Source organism: Sander lucioperca, chromosome 12, assembly GCF_008315115.2.
Source record: "Sander lucioperca isolate FBNREF2018 chromosome 12, SLUC_FBN_1.2, whole genome shotgun sequence".
NCBI classification, from domain to species: domain Eukaryota; kingdom Metazoa; phylum Chordata; class Actinopteri; order Perciformes; family Percidae; genus Sander; species Sander lucioperca.
This window is the reverse complement of record NC_050184.1, coordinates 34,942,751-34,959,269: the sequence shown is the minus strand read 5'-3', so window position 1 is coordinate 34,959,269 and position 16,519 is coordinate 34,942,751. Positions and strand designations below refer to the sequence as shown.

The 16,519-nt window shown below is 40.8% G+C and overlaps 1 protein-coding gene across 2 annotated transcripts in view; it reads left to right on the top strand.

The window, feature by feature from the left end:
• Positions 1 to 16,519, top strand: part of LOC116043689 (teashirt homolog 2) — a 124,128-nt gene that overhangs the window by 64,513 nt on the left and 43,096 nt on the right. The window contains exon 2 of one of the 2 annotated variants that reach the window (XM_036008059.1): positions 10,407 to 10,576. The gene's annotated coding sequence lies outside the window, so the exon portion shown is untranslated. Of the gene's footprint in view, positions 1 to 10,406; positions 10,577 to 16,235 lie in introns of those variants that run through there. The other variant, XM_031290552.2, reaches the window with a different exon arrangement.

Below are 16,519 nucleotides of genomic sequence, written 5' to 3'. Positions count from 1 at the left end.
AAGTGTGAGGAGGTCTGAAAGAAAATCCCTCGGATGTTTCGGGGGGGACACACACATACACACACACACACACACACACACACAGACACACACAGACACACACGCAGGCAGGCGGACGGATAAAAGTGTCTCTGTCTCGCTCTCACTTGTGATTAGCACACTTCATCATCACATTAAAGGAGAAGTCGGCGCTAAGTTAATCATATAATGGAGATGCAGTGAGTGAGATATGTGCGTATGTATGTTTTTTTCTGCTAGTGGTCGTCAAAAATATCTGCAGAAAGGTAGGTATGCAAGTTAAAGTTCATGGTTTTTATTATCGCTACTGTTTATACAGCTAATGAGTAAATTCCCAGTCCCCGACTATGCCGTTGCTGAAGCAAACATATATATTTACATGTTCATTTGAGGCGTAATAGTCTTTTGACTAAGAATACCCCGCCTGGAACGGCAGTCAGAGCGAGAGCAGACTTCTCGCTCTGAGATACAAAGGGAAGCGACTTGAAAGGAAATAAGCAAATGAATGCAATGCCTCATTAGGCGGGCTTTATTTGACCGTAGCCAATTAGAGAGCATCTGTAATTTAAAACAGTCAACCTAAAAAAAGACCCGGAGACGAACATATTTCTCTCACGGGACCCAATCCTTTGCCTTGTTTTCTTTTTCTTTTTTACCAGTGACATTTTCTATTTGATCGAGTATGAACAATACACAGAGGACAGTCAAGTTTAGAAATAAGCAGATAAGCAGGCTACAGTAGGAGGTTGTAAGTGGAGATGAAAGAGGGATTCTGAGGAGGTCAAGGCCGCGTGCCGATGCGTTTTTGGCCTCGCTCTCGGCTGGCTGCGCTGACTTGTTTCGCCGTTTGCTTGGAGATCGATATCTCTCCCTCTGTCTCAATCGACGACCCGCTGAGATATTTGCGGGCCGTTACCCTAACGACACAAAGGTGCACGTTGGAAAAGCAGAGCTGCAGTCAGGGCAAGACTGACAGCTGCTTAGCCACAAATCACACCTTGGTGTAGATTAACGCGGCACTCCCCAAAAACAGACACAGCGCTGAAATATTGATTAAGGAAGGAGAAGCAGTTTCTGAGGCTTGTGTGAGTGATCCGCTTCCAAAAGATGTGACCGAAACAAGATCCCGACTGCACACAGAGAGAGAGCCTCATGAAAAATAGTAACACCTGTATTGCTTATGCTGGTTGTTAAGCATTGGAATAAAATTTTTGTGCAATATGCATAACCAAATGCTGGAATAATGAGCCATCTGTATGTGTGGTCCCTTCCTTGGAGATGCCAGGAACGGCACCATCTGTGATGCAGCTACCAGCTGTTTTCCTTCTTATTACATGTTTATTAAAAGCTGAAGTTGTCCTCTTCAAGAAGAGTAAAAGAGAGCATGGGTGGCAATGTGGGTTATCTGATTGCCTCCGTCTCCATTAGAAAACAGACTCCAGCTCCGTTCCCGGTCCTATAAAAATACACTAACCGTTTCAACAGAACAGAGGGAGTGCTAATTAAATACTCCTTCTTTTTCATCAGCGACTCGCAGGAAATTAACAGAACAAACACAAGCTTGACTGGCAGCAAAGCAACAAACATGAAAGAGGATGAATGGATCTAATCCACCAGGACTGGAAATAAATAAATAAAGGGTGTCACTTACCCCACCTTCACTTAGCCCTTTGGGTTTGTATTTCAAAAAAAATCCCTCAGCAGGGTTTACGCATCTTTTCTGTTTGCATTGTTTTCAATTTTCAAAACCTATTAGCAAGATATCGATCGACCACAATTGAGCATTTATGCACAGCAGGCAACCTACATCCCTCAAGTCAGAATCAGATCACATCTCCCGTAATTGAGGGTGGCAGAACTGCAGACCACCCTCTGCAACTGTCAACAAATTTCAGGAGCTCAAACTAAGATGCGTCAGGGATGCATCCTGCGCCGAGTGATGGACACCGAGAAGGAGAACTGGAAATGTCCATCAGCATCCTCTGCCATGCGCCGAACAAGACAGGTCAGGTCTGAATAGACACTGACAAACCCAGGGTGGACACACTGTCGACGCAGACTAAAGCAATACCAAGGGACAAGTGACAGGCTGCTCTGATGCCTTACTTAACTGCGGCACACGCACGCAAAGATAGTGCGCGGGTTGGATCGGACACCCACGTGCACGCTCGTCCATATGGACGGAAAGGCCTCACGTCCATAAAAAAGCAGATTGAATGAAACTTCAGAGGCCGCGTTTAGCTTAACGCCAAACAGTCAAAAGGCTGAAGACGGCGCTGTGATGAGAATCCAAGTACAGAGTGTAGTCCAAAACAGCAAATTGATATTTCTGACAGTGCATCCATTTCTGAGGTTAGTGTGTTCACTCTGCTCAATGCTCAATAAAACAAACAAAATGCCATCTATTTGTGTATAAACAATTACCTGCCATAGATTGTAACCTTATTGGATCGAGTGAAATGTTTGAAATAAATCATTAAAGGCGCTGACAGGGCATTTATCTTCACTCTTGCTTTAATGCTTTGTGCACAACACAGTGGATGTAGTCAGTCAACGGTGTGTGTGTGTGTGTGTGTGTGTGTGTGTGTGTGTGTGTGTGTGTGTGTGTGTGTTCTTGTTTAACCATATTCGTGGGGTCCAAAAACCGGGAATACAGTATACTTGTGGGGTCTAGACAGCTTTGTGGGGCCAAAATGCTGGACCCCACAACTTTAAAGGGCTGTTTGAGGGTTAAGACTTGGTTTTAGGATTAGGGTTAGAATTAGGTTATGGTTAGGGTGAGGGTAAGGGTTAAGGTTAGGCATTTAGTTGTGATGGTTAAGGTTAGGGTAAGGGGGTTAGGGAATGCATTATGTCAATGACGGGTCCCCACAAAGATAGTGCCACGCACTATGTGTGTGTGTGTGTGTGTTTTTTGACTAAGCCAGGCCCCAGTGTGCCTCAGTGTGTGTGCTTGTAAGAGCACCGTTGCGTGTGTCAATCCTCCTGTGGAGCCATGTTCTCAAAGCTCTTCATTTTGAAATCAAGCATGAATAATTAAACCATTTCACAAGGCTGCTTTAACGATATATTACATGAGAGGAAATAGGTCAAGCAGCAATGTTAGAACGATTGTTTGCATGGGTGTTATGGGGTTAAAAAAAAAGACGGTGAACAATACGCCCCTCCCTCCATGCCCCATATACAGTACTTACTGTGTAGAATGACTGACAGCTCCAGCTTCAGACTCATTTTCCTACAGAAAGGAGTTAACGGTTACATCTGGGTCATTGTGTCCTTATACCTGAAATAATACATCAACTTTAACCCCACCACTGGAGGTGATGTTCAGCAGCACACAAAAAGGCTTCGGCAAGCCAAACAGACAATTACACTATTTAAATGTTTTTTTTTTCTACTTTTTCAAAATATAATTACAATATATGACTTTTGACCGACAAGAAGGAATATTATGAAAATACGTGATTTGAATTTGGCCACAGAACATAAAAGCTCAGCAGATAATTACATTGAAATTATTGGAAAGAAAGGTTTAATGCCCATACTAAAAGGGGAAATAAAAGGTGGTTCCGATATCAAACCATCAGTAATGCCAAAGTTATATAAATACAGAGCTACATTTTCTATAGTCTCTCATTGCCAGCTCTATCTCCACAGCGCTGCGGAGTAGGGTCTGGCTAGACCGTACATACATTCTGGGATAGGAGAAAAAAAAGGCTCTGGGTTGTTTGCATTTCTTTAAACCAATCACAATGATCTTGGGCGGCGCTAAGCACCGGATGCAGCGACGGTGGCTCAGTAAAATAGTCTTGGTAAGGAACTTGTTTTGGTGGAACATTTGCACCCCGCAAAAGAAAATGCCACATACCATATTAAATGAAGTTAACTGTTCACACTATACAGTAACATGAGCTATTTAAATTAGCTGGATACATGGTTAAACCTCATTTGTTCTTACATTGTATTGTCAAGTGTACTTCTTCCACAGCAGTCCCACCAATCTGTCCCAAAACGTCCCAGTTAGAGAGGAAATGCCCTAAACATATTCTTTGTAAATCTTTACAATCATTCCTCCTCGCTTGGAAAGAACCAAGCTGGCCTGCCTTGTTGCACGATCCAAATTTTCTTCAGAACTCGCCATTTTCAGCGTGTAGCTTGTTACCTCGAAGTTTGTTGTTGTTTCCCGAAGGAAACCAAGTTTGAGAACGGCAACACACAGAGAGAGGAAGGTGACGGATAGGGAAGCGACGGCAAGCAGCTTTTTGTTTACATTCAACATGGCGGCCGCCGAATGGCAGCAACCCCTTGATGCCGCTGTCGCTGCTGTTTTAAAAGATTTCAAAGGCAAGTTTTCTCTGAAAACGGAACAGAAACATGCCCTGGAACAATTCCTACAAAAGAAGGATGTGTGTGCCTTACTACCAACCGGCTTTGGTAAAGGCCTAATTTACCAGCTAGGCCCGTGGGTGGCCAAAAGAATGGAGCTCAGTCACGAGTACGTCACCCGGATCGTTGGTCTGATTGGTTGAAGGACTATCCAATTGCGTACTGAGTCATTTGAACTATGCCCATTGATCACGCCTCTTGTGCAGTAAGAAAATACAGAACAGACTCCCCAGACTAATGTTCAATCTTAAAAGATTGAGCTTGGTCTGGTGATAGCCAGACTACGGATGTCAGGCAGTTACCCTGGAAATGTACTTCCGTTGATCCAGACTAACACATTACATGCACATACTGTATTAACACATATTTTACATACCAACTGTAGCCTTTAGTTCCCAGTGTGTACATTTTGTTACCGAATCAGAAGTAGTCATCAAGATAATGGCAGAATGAGGTATTAAAACCTGCCACGGAAGAGAATGACAAGTACCTACTTGTCAACCACCAGCATTACAAGGCAACAATATCACAAAATATGGTGTGTGTGTGTGTGTGTGTGTCTCTATAGTACACTATACAATTGTACAAAAAAAGTAAGTTCTGACTGATGTGAAAAAAAGCTCCAATGATCTCTGTCATCTGTTACATTCAGCCCTGAGGACAAACACGCTGAGTCCCACAATGCTCCTTTAACTGCTTTCAACAACAACAACAACAACACCACTCGCATCAGTTTGTTCAAGCTCACCTACTTTTAACTAAACTGTGTTCTTCGTACACAGGATAGGACCACATGCTCTTGTGTGTACAACCCCTTTTTTTGTGTACTCCTTTGTGTTGTTGAATGAGATCTTACATGGCAAACGTTTCTTTTAACGCGTATATTTAACACAATTTAGTCTGTTTCTGGAAACGTCTTAATGCTGTCAATAAAACGCCACAGCCAAGGCATCATTTCCAGATGCGTTAAATGATGTTTACATGTGTTTATATGATCACACTACCATCCTTGTTTCATGTGTTATTCCCCATCCTTGAAAATATTTGGCTTGCATCATTACATCGCTGCAATATAGTCCTGCTTTTGGTGACATTTTATTTTTAACCACTTGTCAATCAACGCAACAGGAAAAGTCTATTTGTCTTCTTTTTCGACACCCTCTGAATGAGCAATAGCTCTTTGTTTTTTAGCTTTGCTGAGTTTCACAAGCGTTACATGAATTACATCTTCAAATCAAGCAGTTGCTTTTGACCGTATGCGTACATGCTGTTGTTCCGCTTTGAAAATTATGAAGCCAGACTTTAATCACAGGCTCTCCATTGTACAAGAAATTTCATCTTTTGATTAAAGACAGGTTTGGATTTCCTAGACCGTCCTCCTTTTATCGTGAGCATTATAATTTGACTCCCTATTGTCTAAATAGTTCCATCGCATAATATGAATGAGGCCAGTGTTTATGATATTGGAAACAGTCTCGGGGTTGAGTCCAGATTTCACTCAGATGGATAATTGACCAGTGTGGATCAAACAGCGGCTGTGTTTTTTGATGTTCTAGATTCCCAGAGAGCGAGTAAATCACCTAATGTGAGCAGGTCTGTGAAGTCTGCTAGGCTGTGCTTGTTTGTGCTCAGTTTGAACTCGCTCTGCTCCTGCACGTCACTGTTTGTCAGATGTTTGCCGGAGTCTGTTGCCTTGTCAGAAACATATAAAATGCAGTTGAAAGATTTACCATTTTACCCCCCTGGATAACGTTTGTGTGGCAAAGCTATATGTAGAGTAATCATTTGGACGTCGTTTCCAGAATTACAGTTCAGACCAGTTCTGAAAAAGTGCCCGTAAATCTTGTTTGAGCGTTAATGTTTACCAATCCACATGACCATAATGAACAACCAAGGCAATGCAGTTGTTTGCAAAAATGGCAGAATTCCTGCAATGATAGATGTTTTACTTGGATTGTCAGAACACAGTTTTAAATACTCAAACTGTGTGTGAGCTCAGATCCAACCAATTAGATACTTTTGAAATGTGAAAGAGAGGGAGAAGACACAAATGCCAGAGATGGGGAACAAGGACATACAACTTTATAAGCTTAATTGCAGTATTGTCCTTGTCATTGTGCTGTCTGAAACCAAGAAGTAGAAGAAAAGTAAAAGTCCAAGTGTATTTTTGTGTTGGGGCCATTAGTTTATATGTATATGTTTATATGTATGTATGGGCTAAATGTTGTCGTGCCTCTTAATACTGCAAGGTGTTTTATACACGGATTTGTTTCCAATAAGGAGTCGGTGGGGCGGGTGGGGTGGGCGAGACGGGATGAGGGAGAGCTTTAGCGAGTGTGAATGTGCATGTGCTGTATTGTCTTTGTCTTATGTCTCAAGGAGCCCCTCGAAAACGAGATGCTTCATCTCAAGGGGTTATCCTCCTAACAATACATTTCAAATAAGCAAACAAATTTGCATTGCAGAAATCTGAAGGAACTCCATCTGTTTTCTTCTGTTTCTGAGTGCACATTTCGTCAATGAGAAACATTACAAAGAAAGAAACTTTGAAACTTAGAACATTTTTTGACAAATGTAAGTCCAAATATTCGATCTCATAAGAAGGAAAGGCCTTTAGCGGCTAAATAGCCAGATTTAGCCGCTAAAAGGCTGATTTATAGTTCTACCTAGAGCCTACGCAAGTGGCCTAACGCTAAGCCTTTGTGAGGAGTGATACTCGTACGCTGCTCTGTCTGCGTCGCTTGGCGGTTACACCGCCGTAACGCTAGTTGGCGGTGTGGTTTCTATGCCACTGTGTTGAGTTTCTTTGTGTACTTCAAACAGTGGCAACTGAAACGGAGCAGATCGTGTTGGTGTCGGAGGTCACAGGCACGCGTCAATCACAGCGTCCTCTGTAATTTCGGAGGTCTGTAAAGCTTTATGGAGAGCACTGCAGCCAGAGTTCCTTCCCTGCCCGTCAGTCGCCCAATGGGAAGCTATCGCGGCTGATGTTTGGCAATTTCTAACCTCTCTTCGATTTGGTTCACGTTCACGGAGAAGAAGGATCAGCCGTAGGAGGAAATTGCGATGCTACCGAGTGGACCAATCACAGTTGTTGCGGTCTGCGTCGCTGCGGCGTGTAGTTACATTTCTGGGGAGTTGCACGTTGGGCTACGCCGTAGGGAACGCATCTACTGTACGCCGTAGATTCAACGCAGCAGTATGAACGGGCCTTTAATTCTCCACTACGTCCACCAGCTAGTCACCATCTGGTACTGGCCAGTTAGTGTACAGTTGGCTTTTCCGCTTTTATTCACAAAAACAGCCACCTGCTGCAGCCGAAAACAACACTATGAGAGCCGTGAGAGTCAACGAAAACGGTTACTGGCTGTAAAACCAAAAGGTAGAGCTTAAGTAAGTAAGTAAAGTTTATTTGTATAGCATCTATCACAGACATAGGGCCCTATTTTAACGATCTAAGCGCACGGCTTGTGTGTTTAGGGCGTGTCCAAATCCACTTTTGGTAGTTTGACGGCGGAAAAAAGGGTCCGCATGGTTCAAAAGGGTTGTACTTAGTGTCTTCATTAATTCATAGGTGTGTTTTGGGCGTAAAATGCAATAAACCAATCAGAGTGTCATCTCCCATTCCCTTTAAAAGCCAGGCACGTTTGGACCTTGGCTCATTGCTATTATGATGGCGAATTTGCCACGTAATATTTTTATTTTTAATCTTCTGCATGTTTGTGTGCTGCTGCCCTGTGTGTGTAAACAAGCATAGTGTGCTCGTGCTGTGCATAAGCCTAGGAACATTTTACGCGCTGTTAAAATAACAATGAAATGCTGCGTTATTGACGCTAGGTTTTTGTTGGTCAATGTTGCGATCACTTTCAGCTGCCTCAAGATAGCAATATGCCAAGAATGCACCTGAACACACCTCCCATGGGCGCACAGATGGGCGCAGGTGCATTTGCTGTTTAAACGACGCGGGCGCTGGACGGGAAATTGACAACCGCGTCGGTCTTAAACTAGCAAAGACACTTGCGTCGGGCTTTGCGCTGCGCCGGGTGCAAGATAGGGCCCATAGTCACAAAGTGCTTCACAGGCCAAAAGAATAAATACATTAAAACAAATCAAAATTCATAAAAAGCACAATAAACCACAGTCAATCACAATAAAACACAAAAGCTTAAGATAGATAGTAATACAGTGGAGAAGCCCGAGGGCTGAGGGGAACCGCACAGTTGGGTGATAATTCTCTGTGGGTTTGTCTTTATGAGTAACTCATGTTATTACATGGTCGTTTGATAAATGCAAATATAAAAGTATTGATGTTAGCAACTTTAAGGTCCTAGTGTCATTATATTGTAGGAAAAAAAGAAAAATTAGCATTTTTGAAAATAGAATGATGTGTTTTGTATTGCTGGGTAGTTATGCTGGACAGTTTGAGTGGAGAGTCTTCATTTCTTTAAGAATTCAGAAACACAGGTTTTTGGACTTGGACAAAATACAATCACTCACTGTAGTGTGTGCGGTCTGATCCGTAAACTCCCCGTCAACTGTCAAACTGACATTTCTTGGCTCAGACGTACAGCACCAGGAGTTCAGTCAGTCCATATGAGATTTCAGAAATATTCCCAATTAGCATCAACAGAAGGCGCCATATGTAAATGGGACCTTTACTAGTAGCTGAATGAATACTGTAAATAAGTGGTGATGCTGGCTTTTAAATGCTGTTCATACTGATATTAGGGGTGGTGGGGAATTTGTATTTGTCTCACGACCATTTTTAGAATCAATTGTTTTCCTTAGAATCTATTGTTTATTTAAAAAATGTAACCAATGATTCACCATTTTTTTACCGACAGCAAAACAGAGCGAAAGCAGAAAATGCAGAAAATCCATGTTATGTTCTTCTTTACAGATGAAGTAAATGTCAGACTGACAGAAAAACAATCACTTTTTAGACATGTCTCATGATATATTGTCTCTAGTAGTGGATTATTCGACTTTTGGTTTTGTTAAAGAATGAAAAAGAAAATCGCAATACTCAAAACTATCCAATCGCAATACTTCTAGAATCGCAATAAATTAAAAAATCGCGAGATCGGCAACCGTGTATCGTGGAAGAATCGAATGGCGACAAAAGTCCCAGCCCTAACTGATAGTGTTTTCAAGTGATTTAAGTAAGCCTTTGACATATTACTTGAACTTACAAGACAAAAATACAATAAATCACATTCAATGTAATTGAGTCTGTAGGCTTATATCAGCAGCCATGACTCACATATTGTGTACATTGTCGTCCTGTGTGTTTTGTCTGTCTTGTACTTTTATATCCCAGGCTACTACACTGGCAGTATGTGAGACAAGGTTAGCCTGAATCTCCACTCCACAAAGCCCCTCTGAACGGTCCAGAACTGACTGTGAAGATAAATCGAACTCTCTCAAAAGCTAAAATGATGAGAGGTCAGAACTCTGGCTGCCGTTAAAAGACGTTTTCTGAAGCTGCTTTGTTGACAGTAAATTAAAGGCTGATTTTGTTGACGCTCCAGAAGTGCCAAGGATGACTTCCAAAGAATGCAGGCCACATATTCTGTTCCAGAGCTGTCTGCAAATCGAGCGTAAACGGGTGTAAAAGCTCAAGCAAACATTCAAAGAATGTACAAACTCTTGCTTCCTGTTATTCGTCCGAGAAGTGGTTCCAGTTCTTGATGAGATCTTAGATTAAATCATTACTTCTCTGATTTCAGGTTTTGGCAAACATCTGCTTGTGTAACTGGGAAGATTTTCACTTTAAAAAAAAAAAAAATCAAATATGTGATTTCAGTCCCACTTTAGGTTTATACACTTGTCATCAAACACAGGGTCAAAGTTCACAGACGTGAAGTTTCTGTCTACTTTCTCAGCATGTGAGCTGCATATTTGCTTATTCGCTGCAAAGAGAGCCACAGGTAGCTCTAATAAAAAATGTATTAAAAAAAAATAGCACTAACAAGACATATGTTTGTCACATTTCGTTACAGTGGAGGATCACACTTAAGTGAAATCTGTTGAAGTTGAATCCCGGAAAATCCTCAAGCAGCCAGGTATGAGAACTGCAACCATGTGAGGGAGGAAGAGCTCATCAAGATGTAAGGGATGAGAAATTCAGCCATCTGCATGTGGCTCCGCCGCTGACTCTGATGCACGAACGGTAAGTCAAAAGTTTGAAACACAAGCGCTGAGCAGAAAGTTTTCCAGAAGCAGTTTGGTGTGAACAAAGGCGTGGGCAGTGGTGGAAGAAAGTATTCAGATCCTTTACTTAAGTAAAAGTACTAATACCACACTGTGAAAATACTCTGTTACAAGTAAAAGTCCTACATTGATTTGACTTAAAGTGCTCATATTATGCTCATTTTCACGTTCATAATTGTATTTAGAGGTTATATCAGAATAGGTTTACATGGTTTAATTTTCAAAAAACACCATGTTTTTGTTGTGTACATGTGCACATTGCTGCAGCTCCTCTTTTCACCCTGTGTGTTGAGCTCTCTGTTTTAGCTACAGAGTGAGGCATCTCACTTCTGTTCCATCTTTGTTGGGAGTCGCACATGTGCAGTACCTAGGTAAGGACTACTAGCCAGTCAGAAGCAGAGTATGTGGGCGTACCACGCTAGCAGCTAGGCGAGCATTATAACGTCTTACAAAGTGATGCGCGTTTGTCACGGAAGTAAAGGCTGAACTACAATAGAGCTGTTTGGAGCAGTTTGTGAACAGTGTTTTCTGTTGGAGATGGTAAATCCCTTTGATTTGAAGATATATAACACAATAAAGGAAAGGGGAAAAGCCAAAAAGCATAATATGAGCACTTTAAGTAAAAGTATGTAAGTATTATCAGGAAAAGGTACTTAAAGTATTAAAAGTAAAAGTTTTCAATGCAGAAAAATCCTCCCATTTTAGAAAGTGTAAAGGATCCAAACAGTTGTGTGTTTAATGGTCTAATCATTTCAGCTGGACTAGTTATGTTGTTGGGTAGTTTATTTATAATAAAACATCATATTTTATAAACTACATGTGTTTTGTGTGCAAAAATCTTAATTTGTAAAGTAACTAAAGCTGTCAGATGAATGTAGTGGAGAAAAAAGTACAATATTTCTCTCTGAAATGTAGCGGAGTAGAAGTAGAAAGTGGCGTGAAAAGAAAAGACAAGGAAAGTACAAGTAGGGCTGGGCGATATGGAGAAAATCAGATATCACAATAATCTCAACCAAATCGATATTGTAGGGTTGACAACTGGTGCTTTCACAAAATGGTTTCACAATGAGTTTTGAATAGATACATAATCATCAATAATGTAGATATAATGACTAAGTGGTTAAATAATAAAACAGCTGAAAGTCGGTTAAGTTCAAGAAAATGACATCACTTTAATGTAATCCAGCCTTTAGCGCCAGGAAAAGACAACCCTTATGTCATATCGCAATATCACGATATCCAAAATAAGACGATATCTAGTCTCGTATCACGATATCGATAGTCTCGCATTGCCAGACCTTCCTCCACAGCGCTGCGGAGGAGGGTCTGGCTAGTCCACGCAGCATTCCAGGATGGGAGGAAAACGTGCTCTGGTTTATCGGCATTTTTTTAAACCAATCACAATCGCCTTGAGCGGCTCTAAACGCCGCACAGAGTAGGGGTAGGGGAAAAAATCGATACAGCATAGTATCGCAATATTTTCCGTGGCAATACTGTATCGATACACAGACGCCAAGTATCGATCTTTTATTATATATGTTTTGGTTTGCAGCAATACAATTGAAGTATCTTTTTAGGTAAAACAGATGTTGACAAAGTTTTCTTTTGGGGACATAATTTGAAATTGGGAAAAATTTGAAGTTGGAAAAAAGGTAATAAATTGCAAAATATCGCAGAATATTGCAATATGTTTAAAATAGCAATAATATCGTATTGTGACATAAGTATCGTGATGATATCGTATCGTGAGGCCTCTGGTGATTCTCACCCCTAGTACAGAGCAACGGTGCTTCTGCAAAATAGCCTCGGGAAGGAACTTGTTTCGGTGGAACTTGTTGTACGTTCAAAAGCTGTTTTAGTTGTGCAACTGAAAGATTCTAGCTGTCTGGATTCACCCTGCAGAGATGTACTTAGTTAGATTCCAGCACTGGGCGTGGGCGAGTCGGCGTGGAGAAGCAGATGACGTAAGGATCCAGCGAGCGGCAGCGGAGCGAGGCGTTTCCTGGAGAGATAAGGTGGTGGTGCTGGGTGCCAAGGGCGTAGGGAGTGGAGGGGGGGGGGCAGCACATTATAACAGTGGGGTTTGGGGGTCTTCTCCTATAAAATTTAGAGCGTCAAACACTTGATTTCCTGCATTCTTCATTGACACTGACATTCATTTTTTATGCCACAATTTGTGCAGCACAAGTAGACACGATTGTTGTTTTCCGTCAGATCGTTTATAAGTTCTTGACATTCCCGACCGCACTTGAAGGCGGCTTCATTTCACGGATAAAGCGAGAAAGAAAATAGACAGGGGGACTGAGCCTTTTTTGCCACTGCAACAAGAACGTGCGCTGCAAGGTTGAGATGGTACAGTCCACTATAGGGGTGTCTGAAATCGTCTGGTAACATATTTAATAATAATAATAATAATAATAATGCATTTTATTTATATAGCGCTTTACATAGTACTCAAAGACAATTTACAGTAAAACCAGCACATTATAGCACATTAAAAACAATAAACCCAGGAGCTATCAGGTGAGAAATGTAAGACTGTTGTATGTGGAAAGCTAATCTGAAGAGGTGTGGTTTGATTAGTGTGTGTCCAGGTCAGTACAGGTAAGAAGGATAGATGCATGTTTTTTGGGTGGGTCAAATCTTCCTCTTCTAAATGTTGGAGGGGGGGGGGGCAGGAAGGGGGGGACATATCCCTTGCATCCCCCCCAAAATGTACTCCTATGGCGGGCGCTACTGGTGGAATGCCTGTCGCCGCACACGCACGCTTGTGTATACACACGGGGTGTTAGGAGCTGTCACGCAGGTATGGCTCAAGCTTGATCCGAGCCATGATTGATCGCACAGGTTCAGGTGGAGTTCACGGGAGGTCTCTGGTATCATTGGCAAAAAATGAGTGACAGACACAAAATAGGGTGATGGAATATTATCAGGAAGCCATTTGTAATGCGGGGCGAGCCTGGATCTCTAAGGGGTGTTGTCTCTCTGAAATGAAGTCATCCATCACCTCCACTTCATATTTGATTAGGTCATGAGTAGCTTCTAAAGGGAAAGAGAGGCTTCAGTGTTGTGCTTGCACAGTTTGGTAACCAACGTGTAAAAGGCGTGGCATAAAAAGGACTCTGTTGAAATACTGAGCATTTAAAATATATATATATATATATTCATATTAATCAGAATCAGAATCAGATTTATTGGCCAAGTATACTTACATACACAAGTAAGGTGTTAATTCTCTATACATTCAACAAATAGACATGAAGGAGTAAACATAGACAAAAAGTAATATATAGACACATACTGTACAATAGAGACAACAATATACATATAGGCACATATCAACATAATATATAAAAATACAAATATACAAATAAGACATAATGTCAAGACAAGTACACATGGAGTGGGATGTAAGGTGCAAAAAAGTAGTGCATGATGCATATTGGATTGGATTAAAAGTAAAAATCCAGAAGTGTGAAAAATAGACTTTAGGATCAAAAGCAAAAAGTTATTAAAATGTCAAGTCTTATAGAACATTTTACTCCGCTGATTTCAGCTCTAACAATGTGTCATGTGTGTGGTTTGCAAAGTGCCATTCTGTCAGCGGTGGAAGAAGAATTCAGATCCTTTAAGTAAAAGAACTAATACCACACTAGTAAAAGTCCTGCGTTGAAAATGTTTAGAAAATGTAAAGGATCCAAACAGTTGTGTGTTTAATGGTCTAATCATTTCAGCTGGACTTGTAGGCTGTTATATTGTTGGCTAGTTTAATTTATAATAAAACATCAGATTTTATAAACTACATGTGTTTTGTGTGCAAACATCTTAATATGTAAAGTAACTAAAGCTGTCAGATGAATGTAGTGGAGTAAAAAGTATAATATTTCTCTATAGCGGAGTAGAAGTAGAATAGCTTTGTATTTAACTAAAACTTCTTCCTACTCCTTTTTGAACATGGGAATTCTTATTTGAATCATTTTATTACAATCATTTTGGAAGATTGTGCTGAAATGTACAATTAAATTTTTTTAACATGTTCGAAATCAAATCAAATCAACTGAAACTGAAAGTGGCATGAAAAGAAAAGACTCAAGTAGGGCTGCAACTAACGATTATTTTCATAGTCGATTAATCTGTCGATTACTTTCTCGATTAATCGATTAGTTGTTTGATCTATAAAAATGTCAAAACATGGTGAAAAATGTGGATCAGTGTTTCCCAAAGCCCAAGATGACGTCCTCAAATGTCTTGTTTTGTCCAAAACTTAAAGATATTCAGTTTACTGTCACAAAGGAGAGAAGAAACTAGAAGATATTCACATTTAACAAGCTGGAATCAGAGAAATCTTATTTTTTTTAATTAAAAAAAATGACTCAAACGATTAATCGATTATCAAAATAGTTGGCGATTAATTTAATAGTTGACAACTAATCGATTCATCGATTCATCGTTGCACCTCTAGACTCAAGTAAAGTGCAAGTACCTCAAATGTATACTTAAGCACAGAACTTCAGTAAACGTACTTAGTTAACATTCCACCATTACATTCTGTACTCCTAACGGTACCTTACCACTGGACCTCAGTACCTGCTAGTACACAAGTCAAATACTTTTTTGCTTCATTACTTTTAGAGAATAAGATCCATTTAGACCTGAAATGATTAATCGATTAATCGGTTTAGAGAATCAATTCATTGTGATTTCGTCTTTCCTTCTTTTGTTTAGCATAAACAACCAAATATTCCCCAGTTTCAGCGGCATTACTGTCAGGATTTGCTGCCTTTCTTTGTTTTGTTGAATAGTAAAGTGAATATTTTTTAGGTTTTTGGAGTGTTGGTCAGGGAAAATAAGCAATATGATGACGTCATGCTAGGCTTTAGAAACAATTGATGGGCATTATTAACCATTTTATAGATTGAATGAATCGATAATGAAACTAAACATTAGTCGCAGCCCCAGATAAAATAACCCTGAAACTGATTGGGATGATATGATAAACATAACTTCATGTATTATATCATATCCTGAAATGCCAGGTGACCTAATTGTTTGTATTATAAGAACGCGTCCAAATCTCACTGTTTAAACTGCACTATAAACGAGCCTATATCACATTACACCGCCGACATTCTGTTTCCGGTCAGTTTTTAAGTGACATGTGACAAATGTGCCTTTTTGAAAGTAACTTTATCAAACATTACGTTTTGAATCAGAACTCCCCAAGTCGCACGAGCGTGGAAAATGCTCGCGATGCTTTTTTTTTTTTGTATGTCGAGATACTCCGGGAACAGCTCGACAGCAGATTGTCAAAACGCGTGTAATCCGTTTTTTTTTTTTTTAAAAAGAAGCTAAATGTTCATAATCAGCAAGATTCTCCTGGCAATAAGCACGTTGTTCTGTTTTATTAAAGCAGTTGTTCGTGACTGCAACGCATCTTAGTGTTGGAAAAGCTTACAAACTTTATGTATTTCATTCAGCGAGCAAAGCGGAAGCTATAGCAAAAGCAAAGGATCTAAGACAAAAAAGGCTGCATGAAAAAGGCACAGCCTGAGTGCTAGAAAGCAGCACGCAGCCTGGGCTCGTGCCTGCCTCTTTTTTTTTTTTTTTCCCTCTCTCCCTGGCCTCTGTTCCTTTAATAAACTCCTGGTTATCTAGTGTAACAAATGTCTCGCTGCCATCATCAAGTCCAGGCGAGGAGGGAGGAGTTTTTAATGTTCAGTTTGTTCTATGGATCGATGTCTGCTGGCATCGCCTCTCCCTCTCCGCTCGCCCGCACCGTGCGTAATCTACTGTACTGTTACCATTTACCTTACCAGAGGCTTTCTACGCGCATTCCCTCCACATATTATCCGCCGAATAACTGCCTGCGGGACTGACTGACTGACTGACAGACACACGTCGA